A 25,054-nucleotide genomic window follows, 5' to 3' on the forward strand; every position below is an offset into this window, starting at 1 on the left:
AAAGCACTTCCGATACAACTCTTCACACAATAATAATAATAATAATAATAATAATAATAATAATAATAATAATAATAATAATAATAAATAATTCTGAGCTTCAGTGCAAGAACTCTTTAACCCTCACACAGCTTGTTCTGAGAAAAATCAGTATTAAAGAAATTTATACACATTAAACAAATTGTAATGCTATATGTTGTCATGTCTCTTCTATCCCTCACGTGGAAACTTAGGCTTACACAGCAGCAAGAATAAGATAACAACGTTATTATCATCTGTCCTTTTATGGCTATACAGTTTTTGCAGTGAACTACAGAATTATTAACTATTATTATTACAGACCTGTTATTTTTTTCACTTTTTTCACACACACACACACACACACACACACACACACACACACACACACACATCTATTATACTAAACATAAACCCACAAGAGAAAACAATACTTGTATTAACTGTAAACATTTTTCTTCCTTTCTTTATTTTTAGCAGAATCCTCCATTTCACCCTTTATCTCACTAGATGCGCTTCCCGCAGACATTCTTCATTATATGTTTCACACACCACTTCGTAACACTTGCAGCGGTTGACTTTTGTTTTCTTGTCTTTTTCTCTAGGGTATATTGTACATAGTGCTCGGTATCGGTGCTCGTTCACGTGATATTTTACCTTTGTTTTTCTTGCTAACTCCTGCCAATTTTTCTGATATTTCCCGTAGTTGATTGGTCAAGTACTGCGGATTGATTCCCGGTTATAACAAACACACCTACACTACATTCCAATGATTTCTGACTCGTTACTGCACATTTTAGAAACACTGTACGAAAGCACACACAGTCTCTCGTAAATCAACAGGTTACAACAGAGACTTACACTTGCAAACGCGTGGGGATTTCAGAAAATTTCTTACTATTTCAGTACCTTTAACTGTACAACAGATTTTGTTTTCTCGAAAAAGAAAGGTCAACGTTACTATTGACAAAAGACAGAAACGTACGATTACAATACCTTTATTTTAAACAATCTTAGAGGTGGTCTGGGAATTCCTAAACTCACCACGCGACTACTTAACCCTAGACAGGTAATCATCACTGTACTCATGTTAAAGGTAAGCATTCGTAATTTTTACTACTCACATTTTAATTAACTGAAATCAACTCAATATCACACATTTAACAACTTTTACACATTTCGTAGCCATTAGTGTTCATTTAATTTTAAGTTTGTCATAAAGTCTTTACGTTCATGTTATTGTCCTATTTACAATTAGTGCAAACAACAGCGCGATGTTCTCTGCAGAACCCCTTTTTGCAAAGTCCACAAAATGTTGTCATCATTCTCCTCTTCTTTGCAGGACATTTATAGCAAACAGTACGTTCACCATCTGGCTGCATTACCTGGCATTGTTGTTGCACAGCAATGTTCAGATGTTCTTCAATTGTTGCCCGCAGAGATCGGTGTAAAGTAGGACGTGCAAAGCGGTGCTGCATCCACGGTTTTGTCAGCTCTTCACACAATTGGAAAATGAATTGTTTTCTTGATATTGTTTTCTGAGTTCTTCTAACTATAAATTATCCATGAATTTATACTTGCAATATTTAGCATGTTGTAAAATATTGCTAGTGGCCAGCGCCTCGTCTTTCTATTGCAGGAAAGATTGTGGCACATTTGACATAGTGTATCTACACCACCTTTAGTCCCATTGTAAATAATAATAATAATAATAATAATAATAATAATAATAATAATAATAATAATAATAATAATAATAATAAAGGCTTTACATATAACGTGTTGCTTACTGTTGTCATTGCAGTCCACGTCGGTGGGGGTGGGGGGGTTTCTTTCTCCTCCTCCTTCCTCTAGAAAGAGCAGTTACCAGGGTCTAAGGAAGTGAATGCCCTTTTCTTTCTGGGCTCATCCCTACATTTGTCTTAGCTCCTTAGGGAAAACCACGGAAAACCCTCAGGCTTGCGAATAGACTGAATGAATGAGAGGAGAAACTTTAAAGGTACGTGAAAACACGTCCATGCAAGGGAGTTGGGACTGTGAAAAATTGAATATGTGAAATCCAAGACTGTATTTGCCAGGCGAGCAAAGAAGAAGAAGAAGAAGAAAGGCTTACGTATGACGTGTGGCTTACTGTTGTCATTGCAGTCCGCGTCGGCCAGCGGTGGGAGGGGGGGGGTCAATATACCTGCACATATCAGTTCAAATTATAAAAACCTCTTAATGCTACTGCGGTACTATTCCATTGCCGAACACAATATGAAGAAATTAGCAGATCCCTGAACTGAACTCTTATTACTCTGAAATTACCGCGCAGTACAATTATAGCTATGACGCATTGCAAGCGTTAGTCACCATATCGATTTGCTAAGCAAATTTTATCCCTTTAGAGCATGTCCCCCCCCCCCTCCTCCTCCATATCAGCCAACAACATACTGGATGAAGAAGACTCCTGCAAAAGGGACGAATTAAGATTTAATTTTATTTTAATGATAGACTAACATTGCAAAGTTCCAAAATAATTTTTTGCATTCCTTCATTACACTAGTCGTACAAAATTGCGGTCGTATCTCGTACTATCTATACTAATAATAAATCTGTAGCCGAAATTTTTCTGGTAAGTTTCGATTTTCCAAAAGTAATTGGTCCTAACATATATAATTAACCACCCTGAAACCGAAAATCGCATTTTTGAAAATTTTGTTTGTATGTCTGTCTGTATGTTTGTTACCTTTTCACGCGATAATGGCTGAACCGATTTATATGAAAACTGGAATATAAATTAAGTTTGTTGTAACTTAGATTTTAGGCTATATGGCATTCGAAATACTTTATTTAAAAGGGGGGTTATAAGGGGGCCTTAATTAAATAAATCGAAATATCTCGCTTATTATTGATATTTGAGAAAAAATGTTACATAACAGATGTTCCTTTAAAAATGATTTCCGTTAAGTTTTATTTTTTTACAACATTTTGATAGGACTGATATTTAATGAGATAAATGAGTTTTAAAATTAAAATAACGCTATCTAAGACGGTGCAATGAATTAAGAACAAATGACTTCGTCTATAAGGGGCCTTGGACAACAACAATCGAAACAGGGGCCTTGGACATCAACAAACAATCGAAAGCTATTAAACATAGCCTACAGGGAATGTTTCTGTGTTTGTATGAAGTAATATCACAAGCTCGTAAATTAACTGATTTGTATAATTAGTTATTATTTCACCATTGGAAACTGTAGTTTCTCTAGATGGACATAATGCTATAATGTTATTACAGTAACGTCTGAGTAAATCGAGGACAGGTAAGATTAAAATAGCTTCTTATGCACAGAAAATTTGATAGGCTATTTTGTACATTCGTTTTCTGTATTTCTTAAAATAATATTTATGTACACGCATTTTAATCTCAGAGAATTAACGAACAACGAGAGTGTATTGATTTAGTATGCAGTAATAGTACTTTAGCTTGGCAATCCATTATTTTAATAATTCATATTTTAACTATGCTCAATTGAATCGTGTTAAAATACATAAAATATATATGCAATAAATGCAGTGCTAAAAAAAAATTGGGTAATATGCGAAGCAGATTATCTTGCGCTGTTGTAAAAGTTGTTCCATGGATCAGTCGTCCTATTTTAATTATGTAATTACTTTATATTTATTTCTAACAGGTGGAGCGGAGCGAACGGGTACGGCTAGCTAACAATAAGTGAGAACTTACAATACAACAACGACAACAACAACAACAGCTGATAATCTGAAAGGGAACATAGTAATTTGGGGTGAATTAAAATGCAGCTTCCATTCGTTTAAAATTTCTTTAAATTTTAACTAAATATTAATGTAGATATTACCTCTAAAGGTAAATGGGGGCATGTTTCACAACGCTAACAAATTACAAATTAACAATATACAATTAACAACGGAAATATTACATATGCTTGTTAACTGTGTTTCACAATGCAATCTTATTCACTTGTATGTTTTAACGAACTTTACAAAATCGGCGAAACAAACTTACAAATACGCATAATTGGTTGAACAAAATCGCCAACGACAGTTTACAAAAATCACTAAGGATCAGAGGTAAAGTAGCTGTAATTTTAGAACTATCGATGGACATGTTTATATTTTTTTATATATATTTTATTTAGATTTTGCTACATCGGCGACAACGGAGTTTCGCGGCATGCAATTGGTCGAGCATACCAATGCATTAATTAGCCTACGACTTAACTGACGAAAGTTAGCGCGAAATTCATTCAAATAATTGATAAATAATGGATTTGACCCACGTAGTTATATGCAGTTGATAGAGCAGCTAACATGTCCATCCATTAAAATCAACTTCGCTCTCTGCTGGTCCATCAGTATATTTTATTGTTTCATCCATAACCTCGCCAACATTAGGGAACCCAGCAGGAGGAGCATAAAAATCCTTTGCCCGAGTAAGCACATTCGGTGATCAATAACCCGCCTCGAGTTTTTTCAATCTTGTAACAACATCAACTACCATGTGTGAACTTTTGCACACTGTAATCTTATAAATTCCGTTCTTATCTGCTAACGCAGGGAACTGAGAGCTACTATGCAACCAATGCAGTTCTCGCTTTGTGGTTAGGGCACCACTTTTCCCTTTCAGATGTTGCATGTGATGTCCCATATCTTGTAGGAGAGATTACAGCGAAATGGGATTCGGAACGACTTCAGAATACTGCGTAAGTAATGCCGACATTGCATTATTAAGTGATTGGTTTTCGGTGCAAAGTTTTTCTTCTTTAAGTGCGAGTATTTATTAAATACGTTCCTCGTATATAAGAACTAACGCGGTATTCTGAAGTATAGCGCGGGATTCATTCGAAACCTTTCATTAATATTCGTACAATGATACGAACGTGGCCGGAAAATTCTACGTTAGGCCTAAATGCAAAATCTTCGTCTGAGTCGCTAGAACTACTCAATAACATCACAACTGCTTCAGTGTAATTCTTAATGGTACCCTGTTACTATAAAATTGATTTTATACATATGTGTTTATTTTTTTCATTCACAATTAGAAGCTATTTCAACAGGGCTACTGTAGAAAATGTGCTAACTTCACTAGTAAAGTTTAGTTTACACGTTTGTAAAATTACTCCTTCGTTGTGAAACAAACATATCACTTGTAAAGAGCGCAAAATTTCATTCGTAAAGATTTGATTTCCTTTGTACAGTCCACCTTTACAAACAAAGATTGTGAAACAGAAGTTTACAAACAGAGTTCACAATTTCCAAAGATTGTAAACTTTGTGAAACACCCCACTGGTGAATCAGCACGCCGAGCTCGATCGAAATACAACCAGTTACTATTATTTCCCTATCGTTTTTTGACATTTGATTCCGCGTCCTACCTCTTTCATTCGTTACTAACCAACAACGCCAATAGCAGAAGGTAACGCAAAAACAGTCACCGGTTCCCCGATGCATGGCTTTCTCTCTCAATGTCAACTGAGAGTTAAAAATATTCATTATAATATGCACTTTCCACTCACTCCTCAGAATGTCTTCTTTATTTTTATTTATTTATTTTTTAAGATATGTGAGCTACGTACTGTATGTCTGATGTTTTGCCATCGTACATTCAAATATTTATATTCACTGTACAGTACAGCGAACTGTTTATACTTACTGTACATGCTATAACTACTTCTCCCAACTCCGCTATTGCTATATTTCCTAAACTAAACGCTGATATTGAAATAACGCCTGGTCTGATAATGCAGTCTGTTTAAATTTCTACCGACCAAGTTCTGCCCTTCATCATGGGAAAACAACGAGCTTCTTTAAAGGATACAACTACTAGGACAGAGATATTTTCATTATGGAATTTGTACTACCCACTGAAATGTAGTAACTAATGGGATTTTAATTAGCCATATATGTACAGTATATTACATTCTTTACCTAAAATGTCTCTAACTTCTAGGGAGAGCGCGAGGTACGTTCACAATCCCCTGAATACATATTCCCTTCTTCGAGAAAACGCAGAGAAGTGAACCGTCTCATATGAATATGCTACCAGTCATAAGTTTCAATACGGAGCTGCAAGTACTTAAGAATTATCAATTACTCTACAATTATGCAGCGGCGTCATCATCCAAGCTATAGCTGGAATAGGGAAGGGAACATAATATCCCATAAGTCTTATTAGAACACGCTGGAAATAGTGACGTAAAAAAAAAAATCGCCAACGGCACGTGGTGTTCCCAAGCGGTCACCCATCCAAGTACTGACCACGCCCAATGTTGCTTGACTTCGGTGATCGGACGAGAACCGGTATTTTCAACATGGTATGGCCGTTGCCGATGAAACTGCGTAATCTGTAGGCACTTGAGGACGATGGGATTGGGGTGCACTCGATAAAACCTGCACTCGCTCACACACACACGTAAACTGCCTGCTTAGACTCTGTACCTAAATTACCAAGCTCGTTGGATGTCATTGGGATAGATGATAAATCTATCTATCAACGGCAGTTTGGTTACGTTTCAACGTCACACACTGCTGGATTGACACGGGATTAATAAAACAGCTAGTCGGCATTCTAAGTTAAGCCACAGGTGGATTGTTGTTCAACAGCGGAGCCTCCTTTCAACCACATGGTTGTGGAACTGTAGTCGGATTTTCGACATCATTTTCATGCCATACTACGGAACTTCACACAAACTTCAATTCACTTCTTGCACCGGCGGCTACTACGAATGGACTGAAGCTCGCTACTGACTAGGGGGGGGGGGACATTTGTCTCTTGATGGATTACGTGACAGATATATAAAGTATCAGTCGTATGTTATGAACCCGAGTTTCAATAAAGATAGATTACCCGTATGTCCACAGATTCTCAGTAGTGGCCTGCGGAAGGATTATGCCCGCGGTCGACAAGTTACCTTCTAAGTTGTTTTCCCTCAACAATTAATGCTGCCAAGTGAGTAGGAATGACACCGCGCTCTCATATAAGTCGTACGAAACTATTAAGGAAACGAATTTGCCTCGTGGATCCAAGTCTCCCATGGACTGCCTATAATGTATTATCTATCCTAGAAGTGTTATCGGGGTGATTATTTAAATTTTCACTCGGTGGGAACCGCTGTTGTTCTTCATTCATCTACTCTGTTATGAATAACTTGTGGCCCTTAAAAGGGCCGGTTGCTGATTCCCTAGCAAGCACTCCCGCTTACTTGGAACTAGTGTATTTTGTGACGGCCTTGGTCCCTTCACTGACGGCGTGCTTGGCCAGCTCACCGGGTAGCAGGAGACGGACGGCTGTCTGGATCTCCCGACTGGTGATGGTCGACCGCTTGTTGTAATGCGCGAGCCGCGAAGCTTCCGCGGCGATGCGCTCGAAGATGTCGTTAACGAAGCTGTTCATGATGCTCATAGCCTTTGAACTGATTCCCGTGTCTGGGTGAACTTGTTTCAGAACCTTGTAGATGTAAATGGCGTAGCTCTCCTTCCTCTTGCGCTTCTTCTTCTTATCGCCCTTCGAAATATTCTTCTGGGCCTTGCCGGCCTTCTTAGCAGCCTTTCCGGAAGCTTTGGGGGGCATGGTGCTCGTCTGATGATGAGCCCGGAGGGAGAAAAATATTTAAGTCGCAGGGACAATGCCGTACTGCCTTCCCAGTGCGAGCCAATAGAAACAGCGCAAACGTTTGTGACTTTACGATTGGTCCGCTGTCGATTATTGACGTTGGCGTAAAAGTGAAGGTTACCGTGGGCGAGGCGTCGTTCTTGTAGTTAAACAGCTGCAAGTAGGAGTAGCATCATGTCGGGTCGTGGAAAGGGAGGCAAGGTGAAGGGAAAGTCAAAGTCTCGATCCAGCCGTGCTGGGTTGCAGTTCCCGGTAGGCCGTATCCACCGTCTTTTGCGTAAGGGCAATTACGCAGAGCGAGTTGGTGCCGGTGCGCCAGTCTACCTGGCCGCGGTGATGGAGTACCTGGCGGCCGAAGTTCTCGAGTTGGCTGGCAACGCAGCTCGTGACAACAAGAAGACTAGGATCATTCCTCGTCACTTACAGCTCGCCATTCGCAACGACGAGGAGCTGAACAAACTCCTGTCCGGCGTCACCATCGCCCAGGGTGGTGTGTTGCCCAACATCCAGGCGGTTCTCCTCCCGAAGAAAACCGAGAAGAAGGCTTAAGCCCCTTCTCCGTAAAACGGCCCTTTTAAGGGCCCCACTAACCTCACAAAAGTCAGAAATAGCCAGTATTGTTAATCCTCTCTCACGGCTTCGTAATGTAATTTCATTACGCGTGTCAACTTTCTCTCTCTCTCTATACCGGTGGGCTGATTTAATATCATCATTCTGTAATTTTGTGCTCTGAACGATGTCGTTGTCCCAGGTTCGCACTGAAGTACTTGAAACCGTTGTACATTTACTAGGCTATTGTGTGATAACACATTATACTGATGCATATAGAAAGGTTTCATTATTATTATATAATTTAACACAATACGAATTAAATTAGATGATGATGCCAAAGTACATAGTTGGCTTCGAAATTTATGTAATATATTTCTATCATATTAGAGTAATGGAGATTATCGTGAAAATAATCACAAGTCCCCTTCTTTGGTGCCCATCGTGGTTTTAGACATATACGTTTGAATATACTAGTTTACTTTACTACATACTACGAATGAAACTAATTTTGAATAAGAAATCGATAACTGGTGAACAACTTACGGCGTTATAATAGAGTTCCTAATGCGTTTGTTTGTTGGTGCACATATTGGCCGCACGCGCAGGAACCCCAATACTGAGATGATGACATGACCTTCTCGTAGGAATCGAAGGCTTTGACAATTTGCGTTCGAATTTCCCCTCTCTCTGTCGTTTCGTTCGAACCGAAATGACGCAAGCTATACGTGGAAGTTGTCTGACAGGACGAAGTCCTGTGTTCTGACATGCGATGTGTACCTCTTCTCCCCAGTGTTTACCACACTGGATTCCTATGACCTAAAAGTTGGCATTGCAAAAACGTGGTGATGTGATGTTCAGTATGTGTCAATCCCCTCGGTTCCTTGTTACGGTCTGGTGAGCATTGCCTACCTGCGTTGTCATATTACCCACCAATTCTTCGGACAGTGATTATTGACTTACAGAAGTTTACAGTAACAGGTAACATAATCCGAGGAGCAAGGCTTCACAGAGGAATCCGGTCTTTCCACTTGATATACCAAGCGTTGGGGTCAGACCCATTTGAAAAACGGAGAGGCATTTCTTACAACGTCTTTTGCTGATACTGAAGTGCCCCTACGAAATAAGTTCTGTTTTCCGCACTGGCCTGTTGAGCTAGTGGTCACACAGTAAAGGTGAATTAAATTAATCTCGACAACTACTGCCCTTTTTAGACGGATTTTATGGCCCTGAAAAGGGCCGTTTTGCCGACGGATTCGGCAGCAGACGTGTGTAGGCAGTCTAACCGCCGAACCCGTAGAGAGTCCTCCCCTGCCTCTTCAAGGCGTATACCACGTCCATGGCCGTGACTGTCTTCCGCTTCGCGTGCTCGGTGTATGTTACAGCGTCACGGATTACGTTCTCCAGAAAGACCTTGAGAACACCTCTCGTCTCCTCGTAGATGAGGCCGGAGATACGCTTTACGCCTCCACGTCGGGCGAGACGACGAATGGCCGGCTTCGTGATGCCCTGAATATTATCTCGGAGAACCTTCCTGTGGCGCTTCGCTCCACCTTTGCCAAGACCCTTGCCTCCCTTGCCGCGTCCAGTCATGTTGCTCGTGTGACGAAGGTTAAAAGTGATCTCGACGGCGAAATCGAAAAATCGAAAAATCGAAGGAGAATTGGGAGGAAAATTTAAAAGGTACGCAAAACGCGTCCTTGCAAGGGGTTGGGGGCTGTACAAAACTAAATATGTGAGCTCCAAGCCTGTTGGCCACTAGTCTCACTCCGGGTTACGCTGCTCCCCTGAAGGAGCTCTAGAAAATTTTGAAGGGGAAGCCGAAATTGGACGTAACCTCTTAGGTACCACATACGCGAGGGGGGCTGAGACTGATCAATTGATCACGGAACGGGGCGAGGAGGAGTTGGCTGGTGTGTGCCGTTAGGATGGCAAGACGCCGTCATCTGTTGTTCGATGACAAAGCAGGTGAAGGCTTTCGGAAGAAGCGCCGTGAAATCTAAACTGCAATTTGAGGGGTCCCTGTCCTTTCAATTTGCGTCTTATTGAGTGACCTCGTATGTTTAATATACTATTAATATTATCTGAAATAGGGCATACATAATTTATAAGGAAGGTGGAATATATATGGGGAAGGGCATATAGGTCCGTGGCCCATTTCTTATAGGGCTCATCCCGACATTTGTCTTACGTCTGAGGAAAACCACGGAATACCTTAGGCAGGATGAGTTGTCTCATATAAGAGACTAGCCAATTTGGCTATTCTGTTGGAGGTCATGAGCCTTGTTGATTTGTCTCAATTTCGAGACCAGCCATTTGGCTATATGATGGCTCAATTGCGAAGAGGGGGGAGAGATGTGATTGTTAATTAAGGGGATTCATGGGGATATGAGTGCAGGTCCGTGGCCCATTTCTTTTAGGGCTCATCCCGACATTTGTCTTAGCGCCTTAGGAAAACCACGGAAAAACCTTAGGCAGGATGAGTTGTCTCAATATCAGAGACTAGCCAGTTGGCTCTTAGGTTGAATGACTCTATGAATCGATGGATATATACTAGCCAATTGGCTTTTATTAGATTTCCATCGATCAACAATGTAGATATGTTATGGAGGGATTTTGTTTAGCCCAGTTAAGACAAGGTCATTTTACAGCGGTTGCACTATCCAAGGAGTCTCATGGAGTTGGGTCGTGGCTACCAAAACCTGGGAGTAACGCCAGCCTCCCTGTCCTCCTGTCTCAATAGTATAGCTAATGGTCCTGTCTGGTGTCTACGCCGTAACCTAGGATCATACTGGCCGAGGCCAGATATGAGCGGGTTGGGGTTAGCACGAGCTTCCGCATACAGGTTCCTAGCCAGTCGAGCAATGAACTCGTCTATGGTTGGCAACTCTAGTTCATCATGGAACTTTCTTCTCGAGGCGACTCGGGGGAGATGGGTAATGATATCACCTGGTTTTGGACAACTTGGAGTTTACGGAGATGGGACACTGCCGCAAACCCCCATGCGGGTGCGGCATAGGTAATGACAGAGCGAATGAGGGCCTTATACATGGTAAGTCCTACCCTCAGGTTGTCAGGAGTTAAGGCCGCCAGAATGGGATAGTGTCTAACTATCAGCCCGTTGGCCTTACGAAGAAGGGATTGGATGTGATCTCGGAAGTTGAGATGAGAGTCCATAATGATCCCTAAATATTTAATTTGGTTCATCCACGGCATTTCTCGTCCGAAAAGTGTGGGTGGTGGTGGTATGTCTTCGAGCCTCGCTCTTAGTGAAAAGAGTATGGCCTGACATTTCTCTACATTGACCTTGATTCTCCAGTCGTGGAACCACGGCTGGAGGTGATCTAAGATCGACTGTAATCTACGGGACGCTAATCTATAGGTTTTGCCCATCGCCAAGAGGGCAGTGTCGTCTGCATAGATATACAGATGACTACTTCTGCCGTGGATATAGCGAAACGGGAGGTCATTAATGAATATATTGAAAAGTATGGGCCCGATAATGGAACCCTGTGGGACTCCTGCGTGAATTTCACGGGGGGTGGAGAAACTAGTGCCTACACGGGTTTTGAATGTACGGCCTCGGAGGTAGTTAGAAATGAGGCGTATCATTCCATCTGGGACTCCCATGCCCAGTAACTTAACGAGGAGTCCCTCATGCCAAACCTTGTCGAATGCTCGCTCGATGTCCAGGTAAGCTGCAGCTACTACACGCTTCGTGCTCATAGCCCAGGTAATGTCCTCCGTCATGCGGAGTGCCTGGAGTGTAGTGGAACGGCCAGGGTGAAAACCGAATTGCTCGTTCCTGATTTGGGGCAATACTACTTCAGTGAGGCGTCTATGTATGACCCGCTCCGCCAGTTTGCTGAGACAACTGAGGAGACTAATAGGTCTATAGTTGCTTGGATTCGTCTTATCCTTTCCGGGCTTTGGAGAGAGAACTACGTGAGCTTCTTTCCAGGGAATGGGATAGTGACCGGAAGCCAAGATGTTATTAATTATCTCTGCTATGCGCTTCATAGCTGACCTTGGGAGATGCTGCAATATAATTCCTTGGATACCGTCGGCTCCTGCGGCCTTATGAGGGCCGAGGCGACGAATGAAATGGGCGACCTCGTGGGTGTTCGTAGGTCGTATCCCATTTTCCGGCTCCCTGCTAAGGAGGTCTCGAACCGATTCCTCAACAGCTCTGATATGGGGAAAGTTTAAATTTTGTTCCACGGGTTGAAAAGTGGTCTCTAGAACGTCTGCCAGTGCGGTAGCCTTCTCCTCAGGAGTAAAGGCCGTGACATCTGGACCGACTACTAATGGGTGAATAGATTGAGACGGATTGGACAGAGCTCGAGATACACGCCAGACATCTGACATGTTTCTGCTGTCCATCGTCTCAACCTTGGATTTCCAAGCATCCACGACCGTTTCGTGGACCGCCTCACTGATCCGCCTGCGCAAGCGGTTCATTTCTATTCTATATTGATCTAACCTAGTACGCTTCCACAATGTTCTTGCTCTATTGCGGGCGATCTTTAGGTCTCTAATATAGGCTGGCAGCTGCATCCGTCCCGGTTGTGAAGACCGTTTCGGTATTGCAGCAACCATTGCCTTCTTTATGCACTCCGTCAGGTCGCTAACTGACCTATCTATCCCTGCCGGAGTGACTTCAGGGGGGAGTGGTGGAAGCGTAGCGGCTACCTGGTCTTGAAAGAACACCCAGTCTGCCGCCTTGTAGTTGAATTTCTCAGCGGTTGGGGAGAGTTCGACTGGGTGCATGATCTCCATTATCACCGGTAGGTGGTCGGACGGAAGATCATCCAGGGTTGTTAGTCTCGCTCTAGTTGTGAGACCTTTCACCAGAGCGATGTCTAATATGTCAGGCAGTTGATTTGCAGCATCCGGTACGTGTGTGGGTTCCCTAGGGGCCATCACGACGTATCCGTTTCCTGTAGAATTAAGAAAAAGCCTATCGCCCTGCCGATTGGGGCGTTGACAGTTCCAGCTAGCGTGCTTCGCATTGAGGTCGCCGGCGACTACGAATCTATCGGATAGACTTGTCACTATATCTAAATCGCGTTCATCTAGTATGCCCGGAGGACTGTAGGCAGCCATAAGCAGAAAGGGGAGTCTGCCTATGTAGGCTCTAATAGCCACTGCCTCTAATGCCGCTAGCTGGGGAAGGAGATACTCACAGTGCGCGATCGTAGAACGAACGAACACCGCTACACCTCCGCCTCTTCTACCTGCTCTATCTTGTCTATAGACTTTAAACCCCGCGCATCTTAAATTTACTTGGGGTGTCAGGAACGTTTCTGTTATAAATGCTACGTCTATATTATTAGCGTCTAGGAAAGCCCTGAACTCATGTCTATCATGTCTAAGGCCCCTGGCGTTCCATATGCACATCCTAGCAACTCCGTCACTTCGTCTGGCCATTGAGAGAAACGAGGGAGGTTAGGAGCTTAAATATCTCCGGGAGGGCAGACATAGGATTCTCCATAAGGAGAACTATCACTCTGGTTAATCCTTCCAGGATTGGGGCGAGCGGGAGGTTAGGGTTTGCTAATTGCAACGCCTCGGCAAAGTGCTGGACTTGGTCCAAGGTCGCGCCTTGACCGGTCGGGCCTTTCGAGGTGCTTGCAATAGCTTCCTGCTGGGCCGGTGGGACAGGGGCGGAGATGGACTCTACCGTGGTAGCCTTGGTGGCTTTTCTGCTGCCCCTGTTGCGCTTAGGGCGCTGAGAAAGGGGTCCTACATTATTGGCAGCAGTTTGGGGGGCTGTCGCTGCCACGGTGGACCACAGAGGCGCGGCAACGGGCACTTCCAAAAGCGAAGGGATGGTCGCCTGCTGCTGCTGCGTTTGCTGCTGCTGTTGGCGGACCGGCCCGAGTTCCGTGCGTCGCTCCGCACGGGGCACCTGCACAGGGGCGCGAGCCTGTGGCTGCGGCTGCTGTTCTCGGAACAGCTGCTGCTGCCTCGCAGCTCGCTCCACACGCTGCTGCCGGAGCCACTCGTATTGGAGCGTCCGCTGTTCCTCGAGCTCTGCCCGCATCTCGACGGCGGGTCATTTTTTGGTTTATATACTAAAACCCGCGGACCAATCACATTACGGAAGGGGCGTGGCTTCTCAACGGGCGAAGACATAAATACCCCTCTTGGGGGCAGCGGGGGCGACTGTATTGCGTCAACTTGGGTTGCGAGGACTAAGGAGTAAGCGATGGCACGTACGAAGCAAACTGCGCGTAAGTCCACGGGAGGCAAGGCTCCACGAAAGCAGCTGGCAACGAAGGCCGCTAGGAAGAGCGCACCGGCTACTGGAGGCGTGAAGAAACCCCATCGATACCGCCCTGGTACAGTTGCTCTTCGCGAGATCCGTCGTTACCAGAAGAGCACCGAGCTCCTCATCCGCAAGCTGCCTTTCCAGCGCTTGGTGCGTGAAATCGCTCAGGATTTCAAAACCGACCTCCGTTTCCAGAGCTCAGCCGTAATGGCCTTGCAGGAGGCAAGCGAGGCATACCTCGTCGGTCTCTTCGAGGATACCAACCTTTGCGCCATCCACGCCAAGCGCGTGACCATTATGCCCAAGGATATTCAGCTGGCTAGGCGCATCCGCGGCGAGAGGGCTTGAATTAACAAAGGTACTCCTGCCCGCAAAAAGGCCCTTTTCAGGGCCACTAGTTATTTCTCGGAAGAGCCGGTTGTACCGTACTCCAGGTCTCGTTCCTACTACCCTCAGTTCAAGGTCACCTCAATAATATAAATGGTTTCTCCCTTTCCATTCCTCACCGTATCAGCATTTTCCCACAGCCTGTTTGACAAATATCGCAATGTATCCTATAGGTTAATAAACAATTTTTTAATAGAACGATGGATAACAAAGTTTCTTAGGAAAATTAAAAAAAAAATTTCACAGTTCTATAATATTGCACATTATATATATTTACCAAATTAAGGGTTAACGCCGCCGGGACGAGTGATCCTCCGTCCGACCGATCACAAGCGCCAAGGCTCAAAGTGGTCCAGAAAGCAAATCTAGCTGGACTAAAAATGTGACATATTTCCATGAAACTTCGCACTATAGTCACTACTGTATAAGAGGAGAAACTACCCCTTTATAGACGATGCGTTTTGACAAAAATTAGTGACTTGTCTCATATATAATATATTGTTTTAATGAAACTTTACACAGTACTTACATGTAGCTCGTTTATACTATATTGGATACAAAATGTGATTATGATTGTATAAGAGTAGCTACTTGTCTCCTATCTAACATTTTTTACTTTCACGAAACTATAACTGTGACTCATTATTTTCGATAGTACAGACGTGGTCTGCTTAGGAAAGGACAAGCGGAAGACTGTGACCTTTGTGACCTCGGGTGGGTATTACGATAACATTTATAACCGTCACCCTGATAAGCATCCGAGCAGCTTATTTCAAAAAGGAGTTTGAATACAAACAATTCCTTCAATCTACTACGATTATTACAATAACTGATTTCATTAATCTCCTCTCTTCTTTAGCAAAATATAAATTACCTTCAATTGGTCGATTCAGCAAACTTGTTCATAAAACTTATCGCTATTGCGTCACGTTTCGCAATTTTTCTAAAGTAAAAACAAAAACACGAACAAACGCCTACTCCTTTAACCTCATCGCTCTCTTATCTCTAGAATCCCGGGGGGTTGAGAACCTGAATTCTCTGTGGTGTGAAACAAAGCAACCCGCAGGAGCAATGACACGTTCAATTGTCCTAATAATAGAAAAAAAATTACACGTCATTTAGTGTATTCAGAACATTTTTACAGGACCGTGTAGGATATTCACTCTCCTGTCGAATAGTTTCGGCGGCTGGTAGGCGATACGCATTAATTAAAATAATACTTGCGTACCTTGTTCAGGACAGTGACTGTGCTACTTTCTTTCTTTCTTTCTTTCTTTCTTTCTTTCTTTCTTTCTTTCTTTCCTTTATTTGTAGCTTATTGATGACACCAGATGCCATAACGGAAATGCCGTGATGGTATGTTTGTTTAATATTCAAAATCAAGTGACAGACGCTATTTGACTTTGCGGTGGAGGGGATAGGGACCTGATCTCGGATGTTCCGAGAGATGCCGGCGCACAGTTGTCCAGAACGCAAAACTATGTAAGAAAATCAACTTCATCATAACCGAAGTTTAAGTAATATCTAGGCTTAAACAAAAGCTAGGCATTGTGCACAACAGCATACAAAACATCAATATCAGTAAGAGGTGGGACAAAACATGAGTTTTTTTTTTAAAGTCACGCTCTTCAGTTGATTTTTGTTCGTGGGGTCAGTGGCTGTTTTATACTGTTAAACCTTCCCTTATGGAGGTCATAGGACAAGATGTGTACTTTCATTTAATACGCGAAAAGCAATCTATAATACGTTAGCATTCATTTAATTGGCACGTTTACTGAGATTTGTGCAACTAGTTTTTTTTTTTTTTTTTTTTTTTACGACATATTTAACAGGCTGTGCATTACAAGTAAACCTGAGTTAACTTTCAATTCTTCTACCCACACATTAATCAAATATTAAACTCTATACGGCTTAAAATTTAGCTGCTACATCCTGCAAACTTAGATGTTATATTCATCTCTTGGTGGCGCTTTACGAATTCGACAGCAGCCACTTTTCAGAGTCTGGATGAAGGAGCTTAATTTCTCCAAGAAAAATTCAACACTTCTTGAACATATAATGAACAACTAAATTATGGAGTATATCCATGAATCTAGCATTTTGTTACCAACTGCGAAAAATATGGCAGGCTAGTCATCTTTTAGGAGCATAATTTCTATTAAAACATTAAAAATTATCAGAAAAACTAATTTTTCCCTAATTCCCTAATTACACGAGCATAATTCGTTTTTGCATAGATGCGTATAAAATTTCATGGAAATATGTTACATAGGGGAGAAATTATTAACTCTGTATAAATGTAGCCTCTAAACACAAGAAGTAGATTCCCATATAAAAACCATTATCTGAATTTATGCTACCTGTAACTATACTGTGTGAAATATAATGTAAATATTTCAGTTAAGATAGAAATTATTAATTTAGTCTATAAAGCACTTCCGATACAACTCTTCACACAATAATAATAATAATAATAATAATAATAATAATAATAATAATAATAATAATAATAAATAATTCTGAGCTTCAGTGCAAGAACTCTTTAACCCTCACACAGCTTGTTCTGAGAAAAATCAGTATTAAAGAAATTTATACACATTAAACAAATTGTAATGCTATATGTTGTCATGTCTCTTCTATCCCTCACGTGGAAACTTAGGCTTACACAGCAGCAAGAATAAGATAACAACGTTATTATCATCTGTCCTTTTATGGCTATACAGTTTTTGCAGTGAACTACAGAATTATTAACTATTATTATTACAGACCTGTTATTTTTTTCACTTTTTTCACACACACACACACACACACACACACACACACACACACACACACACATCTATTATACTAAACATAAACCCACAAGAGAAAACAATACTTGTATTAACTGTAAACATTTTTCTTCCTTTCTTTATTTTTAGCAGAATCCTCCATTTCACCCTTTATCTCACTAGATGCGCTTCCCGCAGACATTCTTCATTATATGTTTCACACACCACTTCGTAACACTTGCAGCGGTTGACTTTTGTTTTCTTGTCTTTTTCTCTAGGGTATATTGTACATAGTGCTCGGTATCGGTGCTCGTTCACGTGATATTTTACCTTTGTTTTTCTTGCTAACTCCTGCCAATTTTTCTGATATTTCCCGTAGTTGATTGGTCAAGTACTGCGGATTGATTCCCGGTTATAACAAACACACCTACACTACATTCCAATGATTTCTGACTCGTTACTGCACATTTTAGAAACACTGTACGAAAGCACACACAGTCTCTCGTAAATCAACAGGTTACAACAGAGACTTACACTTGCAAACGCGTGGGGATTTCAGAAAATTTCTTACTATTTCAGTACCTTTAACTGTACAACAGATTTTGTTTTCTCGAAAAAGAAAGGTCAACGTTACTATTGACAAAAGACAGAAACGTACGATTACAATACCTTTATTTTAAACAATCTTAGAGGTGGTCTGGGAATTCCTAAACTCACCACGCGACTACTTAACCCTAGACAGGTAATCATCACTGTACTCATGTTAAAGGTAAGCATTCGTAATTTTTACTACTCACATTTTAATTAACTGAAATCAACTCAATATCACACATTTAACAACTTTTACACATTTCGTAGCCATTAGTGTTCATTTAATTTTAAGTTTGTCATAAAGTCTTTACGTTCATGTTATTGTCCTATTTACAATTAGTGCAAACAACAGCGCGATGTTCTCTGCAGAACCCCTTTTTGCAAAGTCCACAAAATGTTGTCATCATTCTCCTCTTCTTTGCAGGACATTTATAGCAAACAGTACGTTCACCATCTGGCTGCATTACCTGGCATTGTTGTTGCACAGCAATGTTCAGATGTTCTTCAATTGTTGCCCGCAGAGATCGGTGTAAAGTAGGACGTGCAAAGCGGTGCTGCATCCACGGTTTTGTCAGCTCTTCACACAATTGAAAAATGAATTGTTTTCTTGATATTGTTTTCTGAGTTCTTCTAACTATAAATTATCCATGAATTTATACTTGCAATATTTAGCATGTTGTAAAATATTGCTAGTGGCCAGCGCCTCGTCTTTCTATTGCAGGAAAGATTGTGGCACATTTGACATAGTGTATCTACACCACCTTTAGTCCCATTGTAAATAATAATAATAATAATAATAATAATAATAATAATAATAATAATAATAATAATAATAATAATAATAATAATAATAATAAAGGCTTTACATATAACGTGTTGCTTACTGTTGTCATTGCAGTCCACGTCGGTGGGGGTGGGGGGGTTTCTTTCTCCTCCTCCTTCCTCTAGAAAGAGCAGTTACCAGGGTCTAAGGAAGTGAATGCCCTTTTCTTTCTGGGCTCATCCCTACATTTGTCTTAGCTCCTTAGGGAAAACCACGGAAAACCCTCAGGCTTGCGAATAGACTGAATGAATGAGAGGAGAAACTTTAAAGGTACGTGAAAACACGTCCATGCAAGGGAGTTGGGACTGTGAAAAATTGAATATGTGAAATCCAAGACTGTATTTGCCAGGCGAGCAAAGAAGAAGAAGAAGAAGAAAGGCTTACGTATGACGTGTGGCTTACTGTTGTCATTGCAGTCCGCGTCGGCCAGCGGTGGGAGGGGGGGGGTCAATATACCTGCACATATCAGTTCAAATTATAAAAACCTCTTAATGCTACTGCGGTACTATTCCATTGCCGAACACAATATGAAGAAATTAGCAGATCCCTGAACTGAACTCTTATTACTCTGAAATTACCGCGCAGTACAATTATAGCTATGACGCATTGCAAGCGTTAGTCACCATATCGATTTGCTAAGCAAATTTTATCCCTTTAGAGCATGTCCCCCCCCCCCCTCCTCCTCCATATCAGCCAACAACATACTGGATGAAGAAGACTCCTGCAAAAGGGACGAATTAAGATTTAATTTTATTTTAATGATAGACTAACATTGCAAAGTTCCAAAATAATTTTTTGCATTCCTTCATTACACTAGTCGTACAAAATTGCGGTCGTATCTCGTACTATCTATACTAATAATAAATCTGTAGCCGAAATTTTTCTGGTAAGTTTCGATTTTCCAAAAGTAATTGGTCCTAACATATATAATTAACCACCCTGAAACCGAAAATCGCATTTTTGAAAATTTTGTTTGTATGTCTGTCTGTATGTTTGTTACCTTTTCACGCGATAATGGCTGAACCGATTTATATGAAAACTGGAATATAAATTAAGTTTGTTGTAACTTAGATTTTAGGCTATATGGCATTCGAAATACTTTATTTAAAAGGGGGGTTATAAGGGGGCCTTAATTAAATAAATCGAAATATCTCGCTTATTATTGATATTTGAGAAAAAATGTTACATAACAGATGTTCCTTTAAAAATGATTTCCGTTAAGTTTTATTTTTTTACAACATTTTGATAGGACTGATATTTAATGAGATAAATGAGTTTTAAAATTAAAATAACGCTATCTAAGACGGTGCAATGAATTAAGAACAAATGACTTCGTCTATAAGGGGCCTTGGACAACAACAATCGAAACAGGGGCCTTGGACATCAACAAACAATCGAAAGCTATTAAACATAGCCTACAGGGAATGTTTCTGTGTTTGTATGAAGTAATATCACAAGCTCGTAAATTAACTGATTTGTATAATTAGTTATTATTTCACCATTGGAAACTGTAGTTTCTCTAGATGGACATAATGCTATAATGTTATTACAGTAACGTCTGAGTAAATCGAGGACAGGTAAGATTAAAATAGCTTCTTATGCACAGAAAATTTGATAGGCTATTTTGTACATTCGTTTTCTGTATTTCTTAAAATAATATTTATGTACACGCATTTTAATCTCAGAGAATTAACGAACAACGAGAGTGTATTGATTTAGTATGCAGTAATAGTACTTTAGCTTGGCAATCCATTATTTTAATAATTCATATTTTAACTATGCTCAATTGAATCGTGTTAAAATACATAAAATATATATGCAATAAATGCAGTGCTAAAAAAAAATTGGGTAATATGCGAAGCAGATTATCTTGCGCTGTTGTAAAAGTTGTTCCATGGATCAGTCGTCCTATTTTAATTATGTAATTACTTTATATTTATTTCTAACAGGTGGAGCGGAGCGAACGGGTACGGCTAGCTAACAATAAGTGAGAACTTACAATACAACAACGACAACAACAACAACAGCTGATAATCTGAAAGGGAACATAGTAATTTGGGGTGAATTAAAATGCAGCTTCCATTCGTTTAAAATTTCTTTAAATTTTAACTAAATATTAATGTAGATATTACCTCTAAAGGTAAATGGGGGCATGTTTCACAACGCTAACAAATTACAAATTAACAATATACAATTAACAACGGAAATATTACATATGCTTGTTAACTGTGTTTCACAATGCAATCTTATTCACTTGTATGTTTTAACGAACTTTACAAAATCGGCGAAACAAACTTACAAATACGCATAATTGGTTGAACAAAATCGCCAACGACAGTTTACAAAAATCACTAAGGATCAGAGGTAAAGTAGCTGTAATTTTAGAACTATCGATGGACATGTTTATATTTTTTTATATATATTTTATTTAGATTTTGCTACATCGGCGACAACGGAGTTTCGCGGCATGCAATTGGTCGAGCATACCAATGCATTAATTAGCCTACGACTTAACTGACGAAAGTTAGCGCGAAATTCATTCAAATAATTGATAAATAATGGATTTGACCCACGTAGTTATATGCAGTTGATAGAGCAGCTAACATGTCCATCCATTAAAATCAACTTCGCTCTCTGCTGGTCCATCAGTATATTTTATTGTTTCATCCATAACCTCGCCAACATTAGGGAACCCAGCAGGAGGAGCATAAAAATCCTTTGCCCGAGTAAGCACATTCGGTGATCAATAACCCGCCTCGAGTTTTTTCAATCTTGTAACAACATCAACTACCATGTGTGAACTTTTGCACACTGTAATCTTATAAATTCCGTTCTTATCTGCTAACGCAGGGAACTGAGAGCTACTATGCAACCAATGCAGTTCTCGCTTTGTGGTTAGGGCACCACTTTTCCCTTTCAGATGTTGCATGTGATGTCCCATATCTTGTAGGAGAGATTACAGCGAAATGGGATTCGGAACGACTTCAGAATACTGCGTAAGTAATGCCGACATTGCATTATTAAGTGATTGGTTTTCGGTGCAAAGTTTTTCTTCTTTAAGTGCGAGTATTTATTAAATACGTTCCTCGTATATAAGAACTAACGCGGTATTCTGAAGTATAGCGCGGGATTCATTCGAAACCTTTCATTAATATTCGTACAATGATACGAACGTGGCCGGAAAATTCTACGTTAGGCCTAAATGCAAAATCTTCGTCTGAGTCGCTAGAACTACTCAATAACATCACAACTGCTTCAGTGTAATTCTTAATGGTACCCTGTTACTATAAAATTGATTTTATACATATGTGTTTATTTTTTTCATTCACAATTAGAAGCTATTTCAACAGGGCTACTGTAGAAAATGTGCTAACTTCACTAGTAAAGTTTAGTTTACACGTTTGTAAAATTACTCCTTCGTTGTGAAACAAACATATCACTTGTAAAGAGCGCAAAATTTCATTCGTAAAGATTTGATTTCCTTTGTACAGTCCACCTTTACAAACAAAGATTGTGAAACAGAAGTTTACAAACAGAGTTCACAATTTCCAAAGATTGTAAACTTTGTGAAACACCCCACTGGTGAATCAGCACGCCGAGCTCGATCGAAATACAACCAGTTACTATTATTTCCCTATCGTTTTTTGACATTTGATTCCGCGTCCTACCTCTTTCATTCGTTACTAACCAACAACGCCAATAGCAGAAGGTAACGCAAAAACAGTCACCGGTTCCCCGATGCATGGCTTTCTCTCTCAATGTCAACTGAGAGTTAAAAATATTCATTATAATATGCACTTTCCACTCACTCCTCAGAATGTCTTCTTTATTTTTATTTATTTATTTTTTAAGATATGTGAGCTACGTACTGTATGTCTGATGTTTTGCCATCGTACATTCAAATATTTATATTCACTGTACAGTACAGCGAACTGTTTATACTTACTGTACATGCTATAACTACTTCTCCCAACTCCGCTATTGCTATATTTCCTAAACTAAACGCTGATATTGAAATAACGCCTGGTCTGATAATGCAGTCTGTTTAAATTTCTACCGACCAAGTTCTGCCCTTCATCATGGGAAAACAACGAGCTTCTTTAAAGGATACAACTACTAGGACAGAGATATTTTCATTATGGAATTTGTACTACCCACTGAAATGTAGTAACTAATGGGATTTTAATTAGCCATATATGTACAGTATATTACATTCTTTACCTAAAATGTCTCTAACTTCTAGGGAGAGCGCGAGGTACGTTCACAATCCCCTGAATACATATTCCCTTCTTCGAGAAAACGCAGAGAAGTGAACCGTCTCATATGAATATGCTACCAGTCATAAGTTTCAATACGGAGCTGCAAGTACTTAAGAATTATCAATTACTCTACAATTATGCAGCGGCGTCATCATCCAAGCTATAGCTGGAATAGGGAAGGGAACATAATATCCCATAAGTCTTATTAGAACACGCTGGAAATAGTGACGTAAAAAAAAAAATCGCCAACGGCACGTGGTGTTCCCAAGCGGTCACCCATCCAAGTACTGACCACGCCCAATGTTGCTTGACTTCGGTGATCGGACGAGAACCGGTATTTTCAACATGGTATGGCCGTTGCCGATGAAACTGCGTAATCTGTAGGCACTTGAGGACGATGGGATTGGGGTGCACTCGATAAAACCTGCACTCGCTCACACACACACGTAAACTGCCTGCTTAGACTCTGTACCTAAATTACCAAGCTCGTTGGATGTCATTGGGATAGATGATAAATCTATCTATCAACGGCAGTTTGGTTACGTTTCAACGTCACACACTGCTGGATTGACACGGGATTAATAAAACAGCTAGTCGGCATTCTAAGTTAAGCCACAGGTGGATTGTTGTTCAACAGCGGAGCCTCCTTTCAACCACATGGTTGTGGAACTGTAGTCGGATTTTCGACATCATTTTCATGCCATACTACGGAACTTCACACAAACTTCAATTCACTTCTTGCACCGGCGGCTACTACGAATGGACTGAAGCTCGCTACTGACTAGGGGGGGGGGGACATTTGTCTCTTGATGGATTACGTGACAGATATATAAAGTATCAGTCGTATGTTATGAACCCGAGTTTCAATAAAGATAGATTACCCGTATGTCCACAGATTCTCAGTAGTGGCCTGCGGAAGGATTATGCCCGCGGTCGACAAGTTACCTTCTAAGTTGTTTTCCCTCAACAATTAATGCTGCCAAGTGAGTAGGAATGACACCGCGCTCTCATATAAGTCGTACGAAACTATTAAGGAAACGAATTTGCCTCGTGGATCCAAGTCTCCCATGGACTGCCTATAATGTATTATCTATCCTAGAAGTGTTATCGGGGTGATTATTTAAATTTTCACTCGGTGGGAACCGCTGTTGTTCTTCATTCATCTACTCTGTTATGAATAACTTGTGGCCCTTAAAAGGGCCGGTTGCTGATTCCCTAGCAAGCACTCCCGCTTACTTGGAACTAGTGTATTTTGTGACGGCCTTGGTCCCTTCACTGACGGCGTGCTTGGCCAGCTCACCGGGTAGCAGGAGACGGACGGCTGTCTGGATCTCCCGACTGGTGATGGTCGACCGCTTGTTGTAATGCGCGAGCCGCGAAGCTTCCGCGGCGATGCGCTCGAAGATGTCGTTAACGAAGCTGTTCATGATGCTCATAGCCTTTGAACTGATTCCCGTGTCTGGGTGAACTTGTTTCAGAACCTTGTAGATGTAAATGGCGTAGCTCTCCTTCCTCTTGCGCTTCTTCTTCTTATCGCCCTTCGAAATATTCTTCTGGGCCTTGCCGGCCTTCTTGGCAGCCTTTCCGGAAGCTTTGGGGGGCATGGTGCTCGTCTGATGATGAGCCCGGAGGGAGAAAAATATTTAAGTCGCAGGGACAATGCCGTACTGCCTTCCCAGTGCGAGCCAATAGAAACAGCGCAAACGTTTGTGACTTTACGATTGGTCCGCTGTCGATTATTGACGTTGG

General features: G+C 41.1%; 2 non-coding genes across 2 annotated transcripts; both read right to left on the minus strand.

Annotated features, from left to right (window-relative positions):
- Window positions 1-6,248: 6,248 nt before the first annotated feature.
- Window positions 6,249-6,367, minus strand: LOC138693879 (5S ribosomal RNA). The gene has a single exon (XR_011330564.1). It is a non-coding gene; the product is annotated as a 5S ribosomal RNA (ribosomal RNA).
- Window positions 6,368-23,548: 17,181 nt separating this feature from the next.
- LOC138693880 (5S ribosomal RNA) lies at window positions 23,549-23,667 on the minus strand. Its single transcript, XR_011330565.1, has one exon. It is a non-coding gene; the product is annotated as a 5S ribosomal RNA (ribosomal RNA).
- Between the last annotated feature and the right edge of the window lie 1,387 nt (window positions 23,668-25,054).

Source organism: Periplaneta americana, unplaced genomic scaffold, assembly GCF_040183065.1.
Source record: "Periplaneta americana isolate PAMFEO1 unplaced genomic scaffold, P.americana_PAMFEO1_priV1 scaffold_24, whole genome shotgun sequence".
Taxonomy (NCBI): Eukaryota; Metazoa; Arthropoda; class Insecta; order Blattodea; family Blattidae; genus Periplaneta; species Periplaneta americana.